The 18,942-nt window shown below is 39.7% G+C and overlaps 1 pseudogene; it reads left to right on the top strand.

Moving 5' to 3' along the window:
• The first annotated feature begins 276 nt into the window (after nucleotides 1–276).
• On the top strand, nucleotides 277–3,629 carry LOC102903594 (malate dehydrogenase, mitochondrial pseudogene; annotated as a pseudogene).
• Nucleotides 3,630–18,942: the final 15,313 nt, after the last annotated feature.

Raw genomic sequence — 18,942 nt, 5'->3', positions numbered from 1 at the left:
TGGGCTGTGGAAATACTGAAATTATTATTTCAGTCAAACTTTGCTTGTCTCCCCTTTGCTGAATAGCTCCTGGAACCACCACTAAAATTCAAAGCACCTGAGTTTGAATACCAACTTCAATGTGAAGTAATTAGGTGATTTAAAAAAAAATAATAACTCAGTTTCTTTATATTTCAGGCCCTTCATTTAGACAATACAGGTCCCTCGTTTAGACAGTGAAGAAACCACAATGTTTCTCTCAGCTTTATTAAGAGGGTTAAATGGGAAATGGCATAGATGGACGTGAAACACAGTGGGTTGTCAGTCCCTTTTCATTTCACTCCGACGTTGCCCTTTGCTGTCTCAGGTTCACCAGACCAATTACTGCCCATGAAAGACAAGACAATCACGCTGTCATATTCCTTCACCCTAATGTAGGTCAGATTAAGGAGTTTGATCTATCATACTGCTGTCCTGACTCATGTTGCCATGACTGGCCTCACTTGGGTGCCTGGGCTTCTTCTAGTACTTACTTCTCTTGGCACAAACATTGGCATGGTGATAAAATGAGTTGTAATGTGTTTCTAAATTCTTACTTAGTTAATCAAGTAGTTTTCAATTCTAGAGTGGATTTACCTTACCTTTAAAATGTATTGCTGCAAATAGGTTCAGAATTCTTGGAAAACATTCCTAGAAAGTTCTTAAAGAAGAAATATATAGACCTATACATAAACATTCCATACCTCTGGCAAAGGAAGTTGTATTAAATATAACAGGCTTCCAAGAGGAAAATAGCAAGGTGAGCGATGAGAGAAAGCTTTAGTCCCTTTAAAGAAGACCAACCCAGTGGAGGATGGTTCATATATAGGATATAAAAAGCTTAAATTTGGTATCTTCCCCTTAGCTTGTAAAATGGGAGAGAAAGGAACCATTGAGAGACAGAGCATCTGGAAGAAATTAGGTAACAAGACATCAAAGCCATTTGTTGCTACTTTCCAGGACACCAAAACCATGTAATAGGATTTCATAGGATAATATTTATCAGTGTTTATTATAGACCGAATGGGCAATATGTATAGGTATAAATGGGGTTCTCCTTGCTTAATGTTCAAATGTTAAGAAATTCTGAGTTCAAACTAAACAGGAGCCATTGTTACGGAATTTCTAAGAATCCTTTATGGTTTTGTGTCTTTCAAAGCATCAAGAAATCTAATGAATGTGCCTCTGTTACAAACTCAGGTCTCTTTAGAACCTGCTTTTAGAGAGCAGGCTGGTGAGCCAGGACTCAGCAGAATAGTTTCCCATGAAAGACTCTGCCACAGTGTAAAGGACTTAGAAACAGTGGCTGAAAGACTGTGTCAGGCCAGAACTAGCCTAAGTTCCTACTTCAACCTATTTAGAATATCTTTTCTCCAAGAGAGCATCCATGGTGAGCTCTAAAAAACATTAATGGAAGAAGATAAGGGGGAAGGAAAAGGAAGGGAGGAGAGATAGGAGAAGAAAGAGGGGGGAGAACAGCGAGGGAAGAAAAGGAAAGGAAAGGGCAATGGAGGGAAAGAAGAAGGGAGAGAAAAGGAATGGAGATAGGAAGAAAGAATAGAGGGAATGGAGAGAGAGGATGGGATTTAAAAAAAAAATCTCATCCCAGAGTGGTGGCACACACCTTTAATCTCTGAACTTGTGAGTTCAAGGCCAACCTGGTCTGCATAGTAGGTTTAAGGACAGCCAGAGCTACAGAAAGAAACTGTCTCAAAAAAAAAATCCAAAATCCATAGTTCAAGTATGTAGTGTTCATTACCAACTCAGCAAGCGGAGAAACTGAAAAGAAAAAGGAAATGAAGAAATGAAGAGAAGCATGGTTATAATATTAGAGCATAATGCCATCAAGAATATGTTCCCATTGGCCATGTAACTATGCCTCAGTTTTCACCTCTCTGTGCCTCAATTCCATCTCCAAAATGATTACGTAGAAGTTTCCAGACTCTAACAAAAGTTAAGCTCTCTTTCCGGTATACTGTTCACAGACCCATGCATGTGAGCACTGAGAGACCAATGAGAAACCCCGAAGCTACCAAATCCCTTTTGCTGTCCCAGGAAAGCGAAGACTAGACTGAGTTTGGACCTTCAGTATAGGAAACCCACACTGAAACAAACAAAAAAGCCCAGTCCCTGCTTTGGTCAGCTCTAACTGGAAGAGATTGCTGCCTCTCTTAAATCAAGCCATTACCTACAGAACAATTATGCACATGCCCGTGCTTTACCATCTGAGGTCACAAGAGATTAGTCTGAACTTCTCCCACTGCTCTGACAGCTCTCGTCTCCTGTCTTAGTTTCTTTTCCTGTTACTATTATCTAATGCATGAGAAAAAGAACAGAATAACTCAAGGAGGAAAGGGTTTGTTTGGCTTGCAGTTCAGGGAGACAGCCCATAAGGTTGTGGAAGCATTGTCACAGCAGCAGGAGTTTGAAGCTACTGGTCACATTGCACCCACATTCAAGAAGCACAGAACAATGAATACTTGTGCTCAGCCCAAATTGTCCAGGACTGTGCCAACCACAGAATGGATAGGTCTTGCCACCCCAATAAACTTAATCAAGATGGGCAGGTCTCCTGTCTCTCAGATGACTCTAGATCTCATCAAGCTAAGAACTGAGATTCGATTTGTCTGCTATTAGCTCTTTTGCTGTAGGTCCGTGCCCTGCCGGCCCCAAGTAGCGGTGCTGGGAGCTTCCGGGGGCATTGGGCAGCAGCCCCTTTCACTCCTCCTGAAGAACAGCCCCCTAGTGAGATGCCTGACCTGCTACAATATTGCTCACACACCTGGTGTGGCACTGGATCCCATTGAGACCAGAGTGAATGTGAAAGGCTACCTAGGACATGAACAGTTGCCAGACTGCCTGAAAGATTGTGATATGGTGGTGATCCCAGCCGGAGTGTCCAGAAAGCCAGGAATGACATGGGATGAACTTTTCAACACCAAAGTTACCATTGTGGCCACCTCGATGGCCACTTGTGCACCGTCCTGAAGCCATGATCTGCATCATTGCCAACCCAGTTAATTCCACCATCCCCATCACAGCAGAAGTTTTCAAGAAGCATGGCAAATACAACCCCAACAAGATTTTCGGTTGACAACCCTTGACATTGTCAGAGCAAAAGCATTTGTGGCAGAGCTGAAGGGTTTGGATCCTGCTCAAGTCAATGTGCCTGTCATTGGTGGCCACGCTGGAAAGACCATCATCTACTTAATCTCTCAGTGTACTCCCGAGGTTGACTTTCCTCAAGACCAGCTGACCTCACTGACCAGGAGGATCCAGGAGTCTAGCACGGAAGTCATGAAGGCCAAGGCTGGAGCAGGTTCTGCCACTCTTTCCATGGCTTACACTGGAACCCATTTGGTTTTCTCCCTGTGGATGCCATGAATGGGAAGGAAGGTTTCTTTGGGTGTTATTTTGTTCAGTCCAAAGAGATGGAGTACACTTACTTCTCCACAGCCTTGCTGTTGGGTGAAAAGGACCTGGAGAAGAACCTGGGCACTGGCAAAATCACTCCATTTGAGGAGAAAATTATTGCCAAGGTCATCTCTGAGCAATCGGCTCCTGCCTCCAGGTTCCTGCCCTGTTTGAATTCCTGTTCTGATTTCCTTTGAAGATGAACAGTGATTTGGAAGCATAAGCCAAATAAGCTCATCTTCTCCAAGTTGCTTCAGTCATGGTGTTTAAGTAGGACAGATTTACTCTATTCACATGACTCACTTTAAAGGTGCTCAAATTGTGTTCCTAGGGGAAAAGTGTGTTTCATAGAATGAATAGACTCTTGCTGTTGTAAATTTAATTTTTTTCATTTTTGATAGCTGTTAAGAAATATCAGACAGATTATTAAAGAAGATATAAAAAGCAAATGTTTGAGGCTAGGTTACTATGTTGTATAGTAAAATTATTCCTGTATTCTTTCCATCAGTGAATTGGTATAAATAAAATGAATTGATTTCCATGGTATTAGTAGACATCTAGGTTTTCTCAAACTGTATTATATGAACACATTCTCATTGCTAAGAATTATCAAATTAGACATGTATCTTAGGCTAGCATAGATGACCCAGGTGAATGGATACTATCCATATATCAATAATAGAACAAAAGTCAGTCACTTGGCTATCATGGGACATACATGAGTCTAAATAACAAGAGAGTAGATGGTTTAAATTGGAAACTTTAAAAAATGTGTGAAGGGGATTGATTAAGGAATCCCATGAGGAGTGAATGCAGGCACAGCATATATCTTGCTTTGGGGTGTTGTAAGCAGACATTTACCACCATCTGCTACCATTGTATCAAGAAGAAGAAAAGGAGGAGGAGGAGGAGAAAGAGGAGGAAGAGGAAGAGGAGGAGGAGAAGGAGAGGAGGGAGGGAGAAAAGGAGAAAAGGAGGGAGAGAGGGAGGGAGGAGGGAAAGAAGGAAGGACACAAACAACAGTATCAACAAACAAACAAACAAAAACCCCACCCAGAGTTATCAAAGACAATGTCAGCACCGAAAACTCTATTCTTGTTTTGCTGAGACACCTAATGTAATATGGGTAAAAATTTCATTTTGGTCTTTGTAGAGAGAAAAGTAAAGAGTAGTAAGAAATAAGAAGCAAATGAAGGCTGGCAAATCCCACCCCTCATCACCTTGACAAATAGCATCGATCCCCTCTCTATTGTTTTCCATGTCAGTGACAAAGAAAAGAAGCCAGAAGTGCCGACTACTGGAGCAAAAGTGAAGCCATTTTATTTAGGCCCTAAGAAGTGCTAGGTAATGGGGCAAAGGAGAGAAACCATTTTTCCTAGGCTAGGAGAAGAGGGAAGGATATCTAGGACAGAGTACCCATTTCGTTTGAAGAAGAAATGACTCCTTACTTGACTATGAAGAATGAGGTTTTAAGTTTAGGAAGACTCGAAGGAAGGTTCTCTACAGGAGGAACAAAAGAATGTTATGCAAAGGCATGAAGATCAGAAAAAAAAATAGGGCTCACTTAAAATACTATAAAATATTGTACATTTGGGTAACTGTACATCACAATAATGTACAATATATTTCAAAAACCTAGATGAAACTATTTTGCAGATTTTCATCATAAAGAAATGTGCATGTTAAAGGGGATAAATATGTTTATCCTGATTTAAACATTACACAATGTATAAATGTATGGAAATATAACATGGTATTGCATTCATATATTCAGATTTTATGTTTGTATTCATAGGTCAAAATAAGTTTAAAATAAGAAACAAAATTTAAAACGTCTTCAAAATAGGGTGTAAAAAATGCAATAAATAACAAACTTCAAGTAATTTGGCCCAGCACAGCTGGAGCACAGCAGTTTCCTAGGGTGGTTGCTTGGAGACAAAAGGAAGAAACTGGGCTCTATGGAAATACTTTAAACAGACAAAGAAGGTCAGAACGAAGAGAGAGGAGGGCAGAGGGAGGTAGAGGTTTGAACAGGGATGAATTTTGTCACAGATTTCCCACAGGGAATGAGGTAAAAGGACAAAATGATGATTCCTAGTATAAATGTAGGATTAGGTAATAGTGATGCCATTTCATACATGCTCCAGTTGCCTATCCCAGTAAGGATTTCTATTCCATAACTTCTAAAGGGCTTCTGGGGATACTGATTATAAGAGGATACTGATTAGAATGTAGTTCATTGTTTCATTTTACCTAAGTGTATTCTCTAGCTATTGTAGTGATCTTTCCTGCTTGTAATGAACATTATAATGAAAAGATGTCTTATAGTGGTTAAACTTATTAAAAGCAGACTCTGGTAACAGGGAGGTTCTTCTTGTCTCCTAAAGTAGACAGGCCCCCTAAATCCGTAACAAGGAGAAAAGAAAACAGCACAAAGCTAAGACATTAAAAGTACAGTGTCCTTGGAACAGCTGGAATGTAAACTATCTCCAATCAAGGATACTATGGTTTATTCTATAACGTAAAATTGCCTGCAGTGGGAATGAGAAGCCAGAAGTTCAGTCATGGAAATGTATCCATAGAGAAGCCAGAGGGGATCCCCTTCTTGGGACTTTCTTACTCATGAAATCCCACTGACATCCTCAATTCCCCAGTGCTTGGGTTTCTACTGGATGTTGTGAGTGTGCGATTCAATGGTAGCTATCTTCAGCTATTTGTTCTATGACCTGGAAGCCTCACCCGAGGAAAGACTCTGCTTCACCCAGATATCTGAATGATGCCTGCCTCCACATAGCTTCCCCGCAGCTGATTACTGCTGAATGTAAGATCCAGATTTGAAGACCTCACCTTATGTTTGCTCTCCCAATTGGACTACCCTAACTATCTCTATTAGATACCCACTGTGAGAGCCCAATTTGATGATGTTTTGCTCTTTGCTGCTTCTCTATGTATGCTAATCACAATTATTTCATTTTTCCTCACTATCTACTTAATAAATGCATTTCATTCAAAATTGAAAACATTGTCATTGTAATCATTTTTAGAAACACACAGCAATGCTTTCTGATCTAAACTCCAACACTAATCTGCTTTTTTTATTGTTCTGTGTTATTACAATATTCCTTCTTATTTAGGACAAAACAATCCCTTTGGAAACAGCTTGGGAAAGTAAGTAATAAGCAGTTAAAATGTAAGCAAGAAGCATTGAGTTATTAGGCAAGGCATTACAAAGATAAATGGTTGCTGAAGGAAAAAGGTAATTAACAGGTTACACTGTATATGTTTGCAAAATGCCTATGATGCATGAAAATGTTTTTGTCTACTTAATTTTCCAATGATTGTGTGTGTATATTTAAATTAATTAGATGCAAACAGTCTTGTGCTCAAAATAATTTTGTCATAACTGCTACAGGCAGCCAAATCAATGGACTGTAGTCAAAAAAGACTAACCTCTAACTTGTGGTCCAAGCAACCTTCTTCCTAGTGAGGACCTAGTTAGGCCATAGAATAAGGATACTTTCCTTGAGAGGAAAGAATCCCAAAGCCTCTTTGAGCACCAGCCAGAAGCCTTCCTTTCAAAGGGAGATTTGCAGCATATTAAGGCTTTGCCAAGAAATCAGTGCCCAGAGAACGGAGATCTTCATCTATTTTGTTCCCTGACATACCCAAGTGCTTAGAAAAGGCTAAATGTTCAATAAGCATTTGCTTAACTGGTGAATCATTGAGTCTGTTAATCAATACATTGCCCCATCACTTTAACAGCATGATGTGGGAGCAAGAATTTGACATCAGAAGTCCTGGGATTTCACCTTCCTTGGTAGTGTGATACACAGCAATACACTCGGTATTCCCTTAATCTCATCAGTAAAACGGGGAGAGTAGTTATGAAAACCAACTTACAAGTTCCTATGAAACCTGTGAACATGGAAGGACTGGGCTGGGGGGATGTCTCAGTTGATAAAGTGCTTGCTGTGTGTGCAAGAATGACAACCTGAGTTTGAGTCCCAGAACCCACCATAAAAAAAAAAAAACCACGTATAGTGGTCTAAGCGTATGATTACATCACTGGCGAAATAAAGACAAGGGGATTCTTGGGGCTAGCTGACCAACCAGCCTGTACTAAGCTGTGAGGCACAGATCCAGATGAGAGATCTTGTCTCAAAAGGAAGGGTTGGGAAGGTGGATGGCTCCTGAGGAATACCACCCAAAGCCCCAGCATACATACAAACATGCCTGCACACACACACACACACACACACACACACACACACACACACACACTAAAGAATTGATGTTTTTAACTCCTTAAAGATGAAGTCTACTTGTGTGTTACTAATTATCAATCCCAGCTCTCATGTATTATTTATTTTACAGTCCCATGACACACAATCAATCCATAATAAACGTTGGTTATAAATGTCTGGAATTCATGATGGTTAGTGCATTTTACACTGGGGAGTGAAAAAAAAAAAAGAAAGAAACCAAGTTGGCATGAATGATGAGAAATTAATTCCAGGAAGCATCTGAGGTTAGTTGTTGGGGCTTCTAAGGTCTAAGTGTCTTTTCCAGACTGAAGGTCCTCTCCGCCAGCTTTCTGTAACATGATGACTGTACACAAGGAGTGGTCCCTGTCTATTGGTTCTTACAATACAGGTCTATCCAGATCAAATGGCTCTTAATTTGAAATTTCCCCTGTTTATCAATACCCTATGTATGTTTTATAGCTTCTTAAACCATCTCTTTATCTAAAAACACATTCATTTTCCAAATTTCACCTGTAAGAATCTCATGCGGGAATTTCTTTAACAAATCCAGGAAAGGTCATTGTTCTAGCATCTTTATGAATCTCTGGGAGCAAATGGTGTCCATGATGTCTTCTGCCACTTTTGGGTCCTTCTCCCCAGTCTCCAGAGTCAGGAAGAAAGGAGAAAGCTACTGCCTATGGTGATATGAGCGAAAGATGCTTTGGCTGAATCTTTGGGGAAGAGCGCTGGGAACTAACTGGAAGACAGACTCATGAGGACCATTTGATGGTTCCAATGTGAGAGTAGATAAGTAGGAATATTCTAAAGTGGCACACTGGATTTATGGCTTCTGTGAGTGGGAAAGCAGTTCGATTGTTTGCTGAATGAGAGAGGCCCACAGGGTGATCAGTTTAAAGGCAGGAAAGAATTGCTTCACTCATGCGCCGCACTCAGCACAACTCTGGAGTTGAACAGGTAGCTTGCCATTGGCACCAAATATGAAGGTAATACCTTACCTGTATTTTGCCATAGGCACCCAATATGGGTTAATAGTCTCTGCTCTCCTATTTACTAGTTGTAGAGCTTTGGATAATTCATTTATCCGTTATAACTCTCATGGTGGGAGGGTAGAGATAATCACTCCTAACTTTGTCATTATTGTTTTTTAGACATAGAGCTAAAGGCAGAGCTCAGCTAGAGGAGTACTTGTCTTATATGTATGAGGCCATGGACTTGACCTCCAGCCTGGCAAGCAAAACATAGAAAGTGTTTAGGACCACTAATAGCAAGTACGAAGTTTTCAATTAACAATGGCCACTTACATTCATCCCCTCAGGGAATTTGTATCTGATACAGGACAGCAGGGGGAAAAACACATGGAAATAATTGTTTTATGAATAGCACAAGCTCATTTTTTGCTAATTATTGGCTGAGCCTCTGTTGACACAGAACACATAACTACATTTGATTTCGTGAGAACAAAGGAACCTCATCAAGCAAATACAGAGCTCTCCAAGTAAAAACCTGGTATGAACCCCTGTCAGGACTCAACTCTCTGTAGCCTTATTTTTATACACCTTTCTTTACCTCTTCCACAATATAGATAGATCAGTGGCAGAGGATGTGTTAAGGAGTCAATGCAAGAAAAAGCAAGAATTGACCCCCTCCAGCCTACTTACTTAAACTTTAATATTGTGAATAAGGGTAGATCATATAGTTAACATAATTTTATGCACAGCACACGTGCATATGCAAAAACATGTAAATCATATCACTCTAAATGCAAATATATGCATGGTCTTTTTTGTTATCTATGCCACTTAGATATGACCCTCAGGATAACCTTAACAGAAACTACTGCCCTAGGTACTATATTTTAACTGAATCACCAATTTGAGATTTTTTTCAAGAAATTCAGGAATGAAAAGAAATCTGTTTTATAGTTCATATCTGCGTGGGTTAAACCACCTGCTATAATTCTGTATATTGTGTTCCATTTACTGGCTTTTCACTATTGGTTAGCTTTTTTTTTTTAATGTATACATATTTTCTTTCCCACCACCCTCAACTCCAGATTTTAAGTTCCTTGAAAGAAGATGTGATGGTTTAAATGGGATGTCCCCGCTAAATTTTGGATCTATGACACCCCAGTTGGTGGCTGTTTGGGAAGGATTTGGAGTTAACACTTTGTTGGAAGTGCTGTGTCACTGGGGGTGGGCTTGAGGTTCAAAGGTCTCCCCTGTGCCCACTGTACTCTAGTTCCTGCTTAAGTTTTGAGATGTGAACTCCCAGCTGCTCCATGCTGCCATGCCTTTGTTCTGCAATCATGGACTCTAGCTCTCTGGAACCATAATCCCAATTAAATACTTTCCTGAATAAGTTACCTTACTAATGCTGCTTTGTCACAATAGAAAAGTAATGAATACATTATATGCACTATAGTGTATTGTAACACGAATCTTAAAAGGTCTTATTAACAAAAAAAAAACATGGGACCAGATATTGGGGTAAATACTGAAAGATCAGAGAAACAGAACAAGCCACAGCCTCATCTCATCAACTTCTCAGCCGATCTTGTTTCCTCAAGCTGGAAGCCTCTGTGTCCTCATCCAAATGGATCTCAGCTGAACTGCTGCTAAAAGCCTAAAAGCCCTAGTTCCTGGTCCTCACACCTTATATACCTTTCTTCTTCCTGCTATCACTTTCTGGAATTAAAGGGGTATGCCACCATGCCTGGCTGTTTCCAGTGTGGCTTTGAACTCACAAAGATCCAGATGAATCTCTGCCTTTGGAACTCTAGGATTAAAGGTGTGAGTGCCACCATTTTCTGGCATCTCTGTCTGTCTAGTGGCTGTCCAGTTCTCTGACCTCAGATAAGTATTTTAGGGTGCACAATATATTGAGGGACACAGTGTCACTACAATGTATTATATGTGTTATAATTAGATATATTATAATCATTATTTTCCTTTGTAACCCTGGCAACCAAGTATTCACAAATAGTTATTTCCAGAATTCTAGTTCAGGTGGTATGGCTCCAAAGGTCTCCACAAACCAGATGCAGACATTTGGGCCTGAGAAGCATTGAAACTGCAAGGATATTAATGGTGGTAAAACAATGTATTTCAATGTGACCTAAACTGAGATGCATAAGGGCCTAAAGTCCTACCCATGGCCTTCAGTATACTAACAGTAACTCCGAGATTATATAAGGGAAGAACATGGGACATTAGCTAAGGAGCATATGTAATTAAACAATTGGGCAGACTTGGGATACTTATTAATTCAGGCTGGATTGTGTGGTGTCCCTCAGGCACAGGAGAAGTCACTACTAAGTCACAGGGGTAGCTTGGTTTCCCGCCCTGGTATGTTTGCCTGGAAGGTTCCCTATTCCTGGGATCTGAGGTAAACTGAGGTAAAATCACTCACAGAGAGGCCAGCAGAAAACCACAGTCAGTAAAGATAAAACTGAGCACCTTTTGCAAATTGGAAGAGAGGACCATTTCAAAGAAATCCCTTTTGTAGATAGAGCCAACACACGAATTAGTACCATGGAAACTGTTTCTCACCTGCCTTTCCATTCTTGATTCCATAGATCTACCTTCTGCTCACCCCATGAGTCCTTCTTGGTCTCCCACCTCCTTTCTTCTGGACTGCATCTGTCTGTCCTCTTGGGTTCAGCACACTCAGGGATGCTCTACCCTGCAGCCACTCTCTCCATGGCCTGGGTATTGCAGACTGTGCATCCTGATTTTCTTCCACCAATTCTTTTCCAGTCTCACTGCAAATTCTCCATCCATCAATTTGCATCTTCCATTTTGGATTCTACTAATATATCTAGTGTCTATATGACAAAATCACTAAGACACAATTTTTAGATTTGGACACAGTCATCTCCCTTTAGAGGTATTGTTTCATTCCACATGAGACAAAATGACCTGCTTTCTCCCCAGACATGACAACTACAAAGATCATTAGAACTCTTCCTCACAACTTGTCTCATTCTGTGTCAGAGTGAGCTCTATTCCTATAGGCAATTAAAAAAATTGACCAACTAAATGCCCTGTCAGGTGGCTCCTTAAGTTACTTCTTGGTTGCTACCACTCTTACTTCTTTTCTTTTCCTTTTTTTTTCCTTGCTATTGTTTCCAGAGTCTTCATTTCATCTAAGAACTCCTCACACTTAAGTTCAAGTTTACTGACTTCATTCCCATGCACCTGCTCAAATCCCAGGTCCGTCTGCACTCAATTTTTCAGAGCTTTTCATTGGGCTTAAGGGTATACTTCTTGCTCAAATAGCTTCTAAGTTCCATGGGGAAATGAGCGGTTCATTGTTACCTTGTCAGCATAAATCTATAGAGAACCACTTGGGGCCCTGTGGATGCGTTTTAGGGAAATAGCTCTTTTAAGGAATGGCTCTGTAACAGGTGCCAGAGAGGATGCCTGCATTCTTTGTTCCTGTAAAAATAAAACCAAGACAGTTTTGAGGCAGTTTTTTTTTTTTAAGAGAAAAGGCAAGTTAAATACCCGTTTATTTCCACTTTTTGTTTGCTTGTCTCTTTGGGTATGTTTTGCTTTGTTTGTCTTTTTTCTATAGAATGGAGCAGAAAACCTTTTTCTGTAGAGTTGGATATCAACAATGTAGACTTTCCTATCCACTCAGTCTCTGTCCCCACTACTCGGTTCTGCCAACATTGTGCAAGAGCATCCACACACAATATTGAGAAGATTTAGGTGTGGCTGTGCTAAGATACAAGAACGGAGGGGAGAGATCAGGTAGGGAGTAAGAAAAGGAGGCAAAGAGCCTTTGCTCTATCATCCAGCAGGAAGCTTTTGGGGTGGTAATACTTGGATCACCAAAAGTGACCTCCCCTTTTTTTTTTCAGTGCGTATATCCAAGCCAACATGAAGTAGTGAATGCCAGAATGCTCACCTCTTACATCATCAGCAGGAACTCATCTAGCCCTTCATTCATAGTGGGTCTGGTTTTTTTTTTTTTTGACCCACTTCAATTGTAATAATAGTACCTGCAATCTGAGTTGTTATAAAAACATATAACACATCCTACTCTAGAAGGGAGGATTCGAATGTATATTTTTCTTGTTAACATAATTTGGAAATTTTAAATCATCAATAAAATACCAGTTTAATAAAATAATTACCTGAGATAATGTAATGATTGATAGTGATTGTCTGATTCCCAGGGTCCAGAATCACCTAGAAGATGGACCTCAGTTATAAATGTGAGGGATTACCTAACTTAACCTAGCTGAGTGGAAAGGACCACTCACAATGAGGGAAGGACCACTCGCTCCATGGCCTGAGCTCCTAAATGAGTGAAACAGAGACCGTGTACTAACACATCTTCCTGTGTTTCTTGACTATGGCTGCAATGTGATCACCTACCTTCATGTGACCATGGCTGCCTACCATGGTGAACTGTACAGTTCTGTGAGGCAAAGGAACCCTTTACTTTAAATTACTTTTATTGGGTATTTGCCACGGTGTATTATTCATCATCAGTGAGATGAGTAGTAATACAGTTAACAAAACACAGAATCTGACCCAAGATTGCAACTTAAGAAAATTAGTTGATGACATATTGTGGCATGAAAGCCTCAGTCTTATTTCTTCATGGTTCCCGGATGCTGTTTAAAATGCCCCACTGTTCAGCAGCAGGGCGTTGTTATAGCAAGGTAATAAAATCAGAGGGCTAAAGTAAGGTTTTCTTATATTTACAAAAAGACCCGTTCATTTTTATTCTTTTTTTATAATTTAATTTAATTTTACATATTAGCCACGGATTCCCTTGTTCTCCTCCCTCCTGCCCGCTCCCTGTCAAAAATTATATATTCATAGGTGTGCAGATTAATGTCAGGGTCTTCAATTTGATTCCATTGGTCCACATGTCGGTTTTTATGCCAGTACCAAGCTGTTTTTATTACTGTAGCTCTATAGTAGAGCTTGAGGTCAGGGATTGTGATGCCTCCAGAGGTTGTTTTATTGTACAGGATTCATTTGGCTATCCTGGGTTTTTTGTTTTTCCATATGAAGTTGAGTATTATTCTTTCCAAGTCTGTGAAGAATTGTGTTGGGATTTTGATGGAGATTGCATTGAATCTGTAGATTGCTTTTGGTAAGATTGCCATTTTTACTATGTTAGTCCTGCCTATCCATGAGCATGGGAGATCTTTCCATTTTCTGACATCTTTTTCAATTTCTTTTTTCAGGGACTTAAAGTTCTTGTCATATAGGTCCTTCACTTGCTTGGTTAGTGTTACCCCAAGGTATTTTATATCATTTGTGGCTATTGTAAAGAGTGATGTATCTCTGATTTCCTTCTCAGCCTGTTTGTCAGTTGTATATAGGAGGGCTACTGATTTTTTTGAGTTGATCTTGTATCTTGCTATGTTGCTGAAAGTCTTTATAAACTGTATCAGTTCCTTGGTTGAATCTTTGGGGTCACTCAAGGATACTATCATGTCATCTGCAAATAGGGAAAACTTGACTTCTTCCTTTCCAATTTGTATCCCCTTAATCTCCTTATGTTGTCTTACTGCTCTGGCTAGAACTTCAAGTACTATATTGAATAAGTATGGGGAGAGTGGACAGCCTTGCCTCATTCCTGTTTTTAGTGGAATCGCTTTGAGTTTCTCTCCATTTAATTTGATGTTGGCTGTTGGCTTGCTGTAAATTGCCTTTATTATGTTTAGGTATGTTCCCTATATTCCTGATCACTCCAAGACCTTTATCATGAAGGGGTGTTGGATTTTGTCAAATGCATTTTCTGCATCTAGTGAAATGATCATGTGATTTTTTTTTCTTTGAGTTTGTTTATATGGTGTATTACATTGACAGACTTTCGTATGTTGAACCACCCTTGTATCCCTGGCATGAAGCCTACTTGATCGTGGTGGATAATTGTTTTGATGTGTTCTTGGAGTCTGTTTGCCAGTATTTTATTGAGTATTTTTGCATCAATGTTCATGAGGAGATCGGTCTGTAGTTCTCTTTCTTTGTTGTATCTTTGTTTGATTTAGGAATCAGGGTAATTGTAGCCTCATAGAAGGTGTTTGGTAATGTTCCTTCTGTTTCTATTGTGTGGAACAATTTAAAGAGTATTGGTATTAATTAACTCTTCTTTGAAGATCTGGTAGAATTCTGTGCCTAAACCATCTGGTCCTGGCCTTTTTTTGGTTGGGAGACTTTAATGACTGTTTCTATTTCCTTAGGGGTTATTGGACTATTTAAATAGTTTATCTGGTCTTGATTTAACTTAGGTATGTGGTACCTATCGAGAAAATTATCCATTTCTTTTAGATTTTCCAGTTTTGTGGAGCAGAGGTTTTTGAAGTATGACCTGATGATTCTCTGGATTCCTCATTGTCTGTTGTTATGTTCCCCTTTGCATTTTTGATTTTGTTAATTTGGATATTCTCTGTCTGTCTTTTGGCTAGTTTGGATAAGGGCTTGTCTATCTTGTTGATTTTCTCAAAGAACCAACACTTTGTTTCATTAATTTTTTTTATTGTTCTCTTTGTTTCTACTTTATTGATTTCAGTTCTCAATTTGATAATTTTCTGCCATCTATTCTTCGTGGGAGACTTTGCTTCTTCTTGTTCTAGAGTTTTCAGGTGTGATGTTAAGTCACTAGTGTGAGATTTCTCCAACTTCTTTATGTGGGCATTTAGTGCTATGAATTTCCCCCCTTAGCACTGCTTTCATAGTGTCCCATAAGTTTGAGTATGTGGTGTCTTCATTTTTGTTGATCTCTAGGAAGTATTTAATTTCTTTCTTTATTTCTTCCTTAACCCATTGGTGATTCAGTTGAGCATTATTCAGTTTCCATGACATTGTAGGTTTTCTGTAGTTTTCCTTGTTGAAATCTAACTTTAAACCATGGTGGTCTGATAGAATGCAGGAGGTTATTCCAATTGTTTTGTATCTGTTGAGATTTGCTTTGTGGCCAAGTATGTGGTCAATTTTAGAGACGGTTCCATGGGGTGCTGAGAAGAAGGTGTATTCTTTTTTGTTAGGATGGAATGTTCTGTAGATATCAATTAAGTCCATTTGAGTCATAACATCAGTTAAGTCCTTTATTTCTCTGTTAAGTTTCGATTTGGGAGATCTATCCAGTGGTGAAAGTGGGGTGTTGAAGTCTCCCACTATTAATGTGTGGGGTTTTATATGTGGTTTAAGCTTTAGTAATGTTTCTTTTACATATGTGGGTACCCTTGTGTTTGGGGCATAAATGTTCATAATTTGAACTTCATCTTGGTGGATCTTTCCTGTGATGAGTATGTAATGCCCTTCTTGATCTCTTTTGATTGATTTTAGTTTGAAGTCTATTTTGCTGGATATCAGGATGGCTACACCCGCTTGTTTCTTAAGACCGTTTGATTGGAAAGTCTTTTCCAAGCCTTTTATTCTTGGGTAGTGTCTATCTTTGAATTTGAGGTATGTTTCTTGTATGCAGCAGAAAGATGGGTCCTGCTTTCGTATCCATTCTGTAAGCCTATGTCTTTTTATAGGTGAATTAAGTCCATTGATATTAAGGGATATTAATGACCAGTGATTGTTCATTCCTGTTATTTTTTGGTGGTAGTATGTGTGTACTTCTCTTTTTGGGGGTTTACTGCTGTGGCATTATCTATTGCCTGTGTTTTCAAGGATGTATCTGACTTCCTTAGGTTGAATTTTCCTTCTAGTGCTTTCTGTAGGGCTGGGTTTGTGGATAAGTATTGTTTAAATCTGACTTTTTCTTGGAATATCTTGTTCACTCCGTCTATGATAATTGAAAGTTTTGCTGGGTATATTAGTCTAGGCTGGTATCCATGGTCTCTTAGTGTCTGCATTACATCTGTCCAGGTCCTTCTGGCTTTCAAAGTCTCCATTGAGAAATCAGGTGTTATTCTGATGGGTTTGCCTTTATAAGTAACTTGGCCTTTTTCCTTTGCTGCTCTTAATATTCTTTCTTTATTCTGTACATTTAGTTGTATAATTATTATGTGGCAAGGGGACTTTTTTGGGGGGTCTATTCTGTTTGGTGTTCTATAGGCTTCTTGTATCTTCATAGGCATTTCCTTCTTTAAGTTGGGAAAGTTTTCTTCCATGATCTTGTTGAATATATTTTCTGTGCCTTTGAGTTGGTATTCTTCTCCTTCTTCTATCCCTATTATTTGTAAGTTTGGCCTTTTCATGGTGTCCCAAATTTCTTGGACATTTTGGGTCATGACTTTGTTGGCTTTAGTGTTTTCTTTGACTGATGAATCTATTTCTTCTACCGTATCTTCAACACTAGAGATCCTCTCTTCCATCTCTTGCATTCTGTTGGTTATACATGCATCTGAAGTTCCCATTCATTTACTCAGATTTTCTATTTCCAGCATTCCCTCTGTTTGTGTCTTCTTCATTTTTTCTATTTCCCTTTTCAGGTCTTGGACTGTTTCCTTCATCTGTTTCATTGTTTATTCATGTTTTCTTTCAGGGATTTATTGTTTTCTTCTGTTTATTTGTCTTTTCCTCTAGGTTTTTATAGCTTTCTCCCCATTTTTTGTTTGTCTTTTCAATTTCATTTGTAATTTCTTCTATATAAGCCTCTACCATCTTCATGATGTTATTCATAAGGTTGCTTTCTTCTGCTTCTTCCATTTTGTGATGTTCAGGTCTAGCTGTTGGAGGAGGGCTAGGTTCTGGTGATGCTGTATTGCTCTTCATTTTGTTGTATGTACTTCTGCCTTGATGTCTGCCCATCTCCTTGTGGATTCATTCTTGGTCTTATCAGCGCTCTTGGTCCAGACAGAGCTGACAGATTTAGGAAGCTTCTCTCTCTTGTCTAGATGGGAGATCCAGGGCAGGAAGGGAGCTGGGGGCTGGTCTCTAAGTCTCAGGAAGTGGCTGGAGTCTCAGGCAGATGGGTGTGGGGCCAGGGCGTGGAGATTGCAGGGTCTGCCGGGGGTCTCAGAGAAGGGGAACCTTCCCAATGGAGGTGGAGGGGATCCTGCCCAATGGCCAGAACCTGGGCCAAGTTGGGCAGGTCTTCCCTGGAATGGCTGGTGCCCAGGGATGGGATCTAGGGGCAGGCCTCTCTGGGTCTGAGCCCAGGCACTCACCTCTTGTCCAGATGGGAGGTCCGGAGCAGGATCTCATTTTTATTCTTTTTGAATTTTAGGAAAAAGAAGACAATTAAGACTACATTTATAATAAGATACAAATATAAGAATTATAATATTTTAATATTATATGTGTATGTGTATACACACACACATACACACACATACATATATATATATATATATATATATTACATATAATTTTACCTTTATGCATCTATGTAAAATCTAGGATCCCTATATGAGAGAAAAAATATGCTATTTGTCTTTCTGAGTAAATGTATTTTATTTAACCTGATGTTTTCCAGTTGCAACCCTTTTAAGCAGAAGACATGATTTCATTCTTCCTTGAGAATGCATAAAATATCTTTATGTATGTATGCTACGGTTGCTTCTCTCATTCCTCTGCTGATGGACATCTAGGCTGATTCTATAACTAGCCATTGTGAATAGTGCTGTGATATACATGGATGTGCAGGTGTCTCTATAGTCAAATGAATTAGAATCCTGCTGGCTTCACAGGAATATATAGTTGGGAGTCATCTGGGAATATTATTTTTAGTTTTTGGAGTAAGTTCCATAATGTTTGGGGTTTTTCGTTTTGGTTTTTTGTTTTTATATCTTTGTCAAAAATTAGGTATTTAAACCTAGGCTCATAGGGGCTCACAGAGACTGAACCATCAACCAGGGAGCCTGTATGGAACTGACCTAGGCCCTCTGCTTATATGTAGTTTTGTTTTTTGGGGGCACTCTTAACAGTGGCAGAGGCTGCCTCCAACTCTGTTGCCTGCTTTTGGGACCCTTTCCTCCTACCAAGTTGCCTTCTCCAGCCTTAATAGGAGGTGCCTAGCAATTTGATATACCATAGCTAGTTGATATCCATGGGAAGCCCACCCTTTTCTGAAGAGAAATGGAGGAGGGGGAGCAGATGGGTCAGGGGAGAGGGGAGGTCGTGGGAGGGACTGGGCAGAGAAGAGAAGGTAGTTACAGCTGTGTGGGTTTTACTTTCTGTGTCTTCCATGTTACTGTTTTGATGTGTGTCTGGTTTGCATTATTGTAGCTTTGTAGCAAGATTTGAAATCCGGTATTGCGAGCTGGGCATGGTGGCACACATCTTTAATCCGAGCACTGGGGAGGCAGAGGCAGGAGGATCTC

Source organism: Peromyscus maniculatus, chromosome 6 (assembly GCF_049852395.1).
Source record: "Peromyscus maniculatus bairdii isolate BWxNUB_F1_BW_parent chromosome 6, HU_Pman_BW_mat_3.1, whole genome shotgun sequence".
In the NCBI taxonomy this organism is placed as follows: domain Eukaryota; kingdom Metazoa; phylum Chordata; class Mammalia; order Rodentia; family Cricetidae; genus Peromyscus; species Peromyscus maniculatus.
The sequence above is the reverse complement of the archived record's forward strand: the minus strand, read 5'-3'. Positions and strand labels throughout refer to the sequence as shown.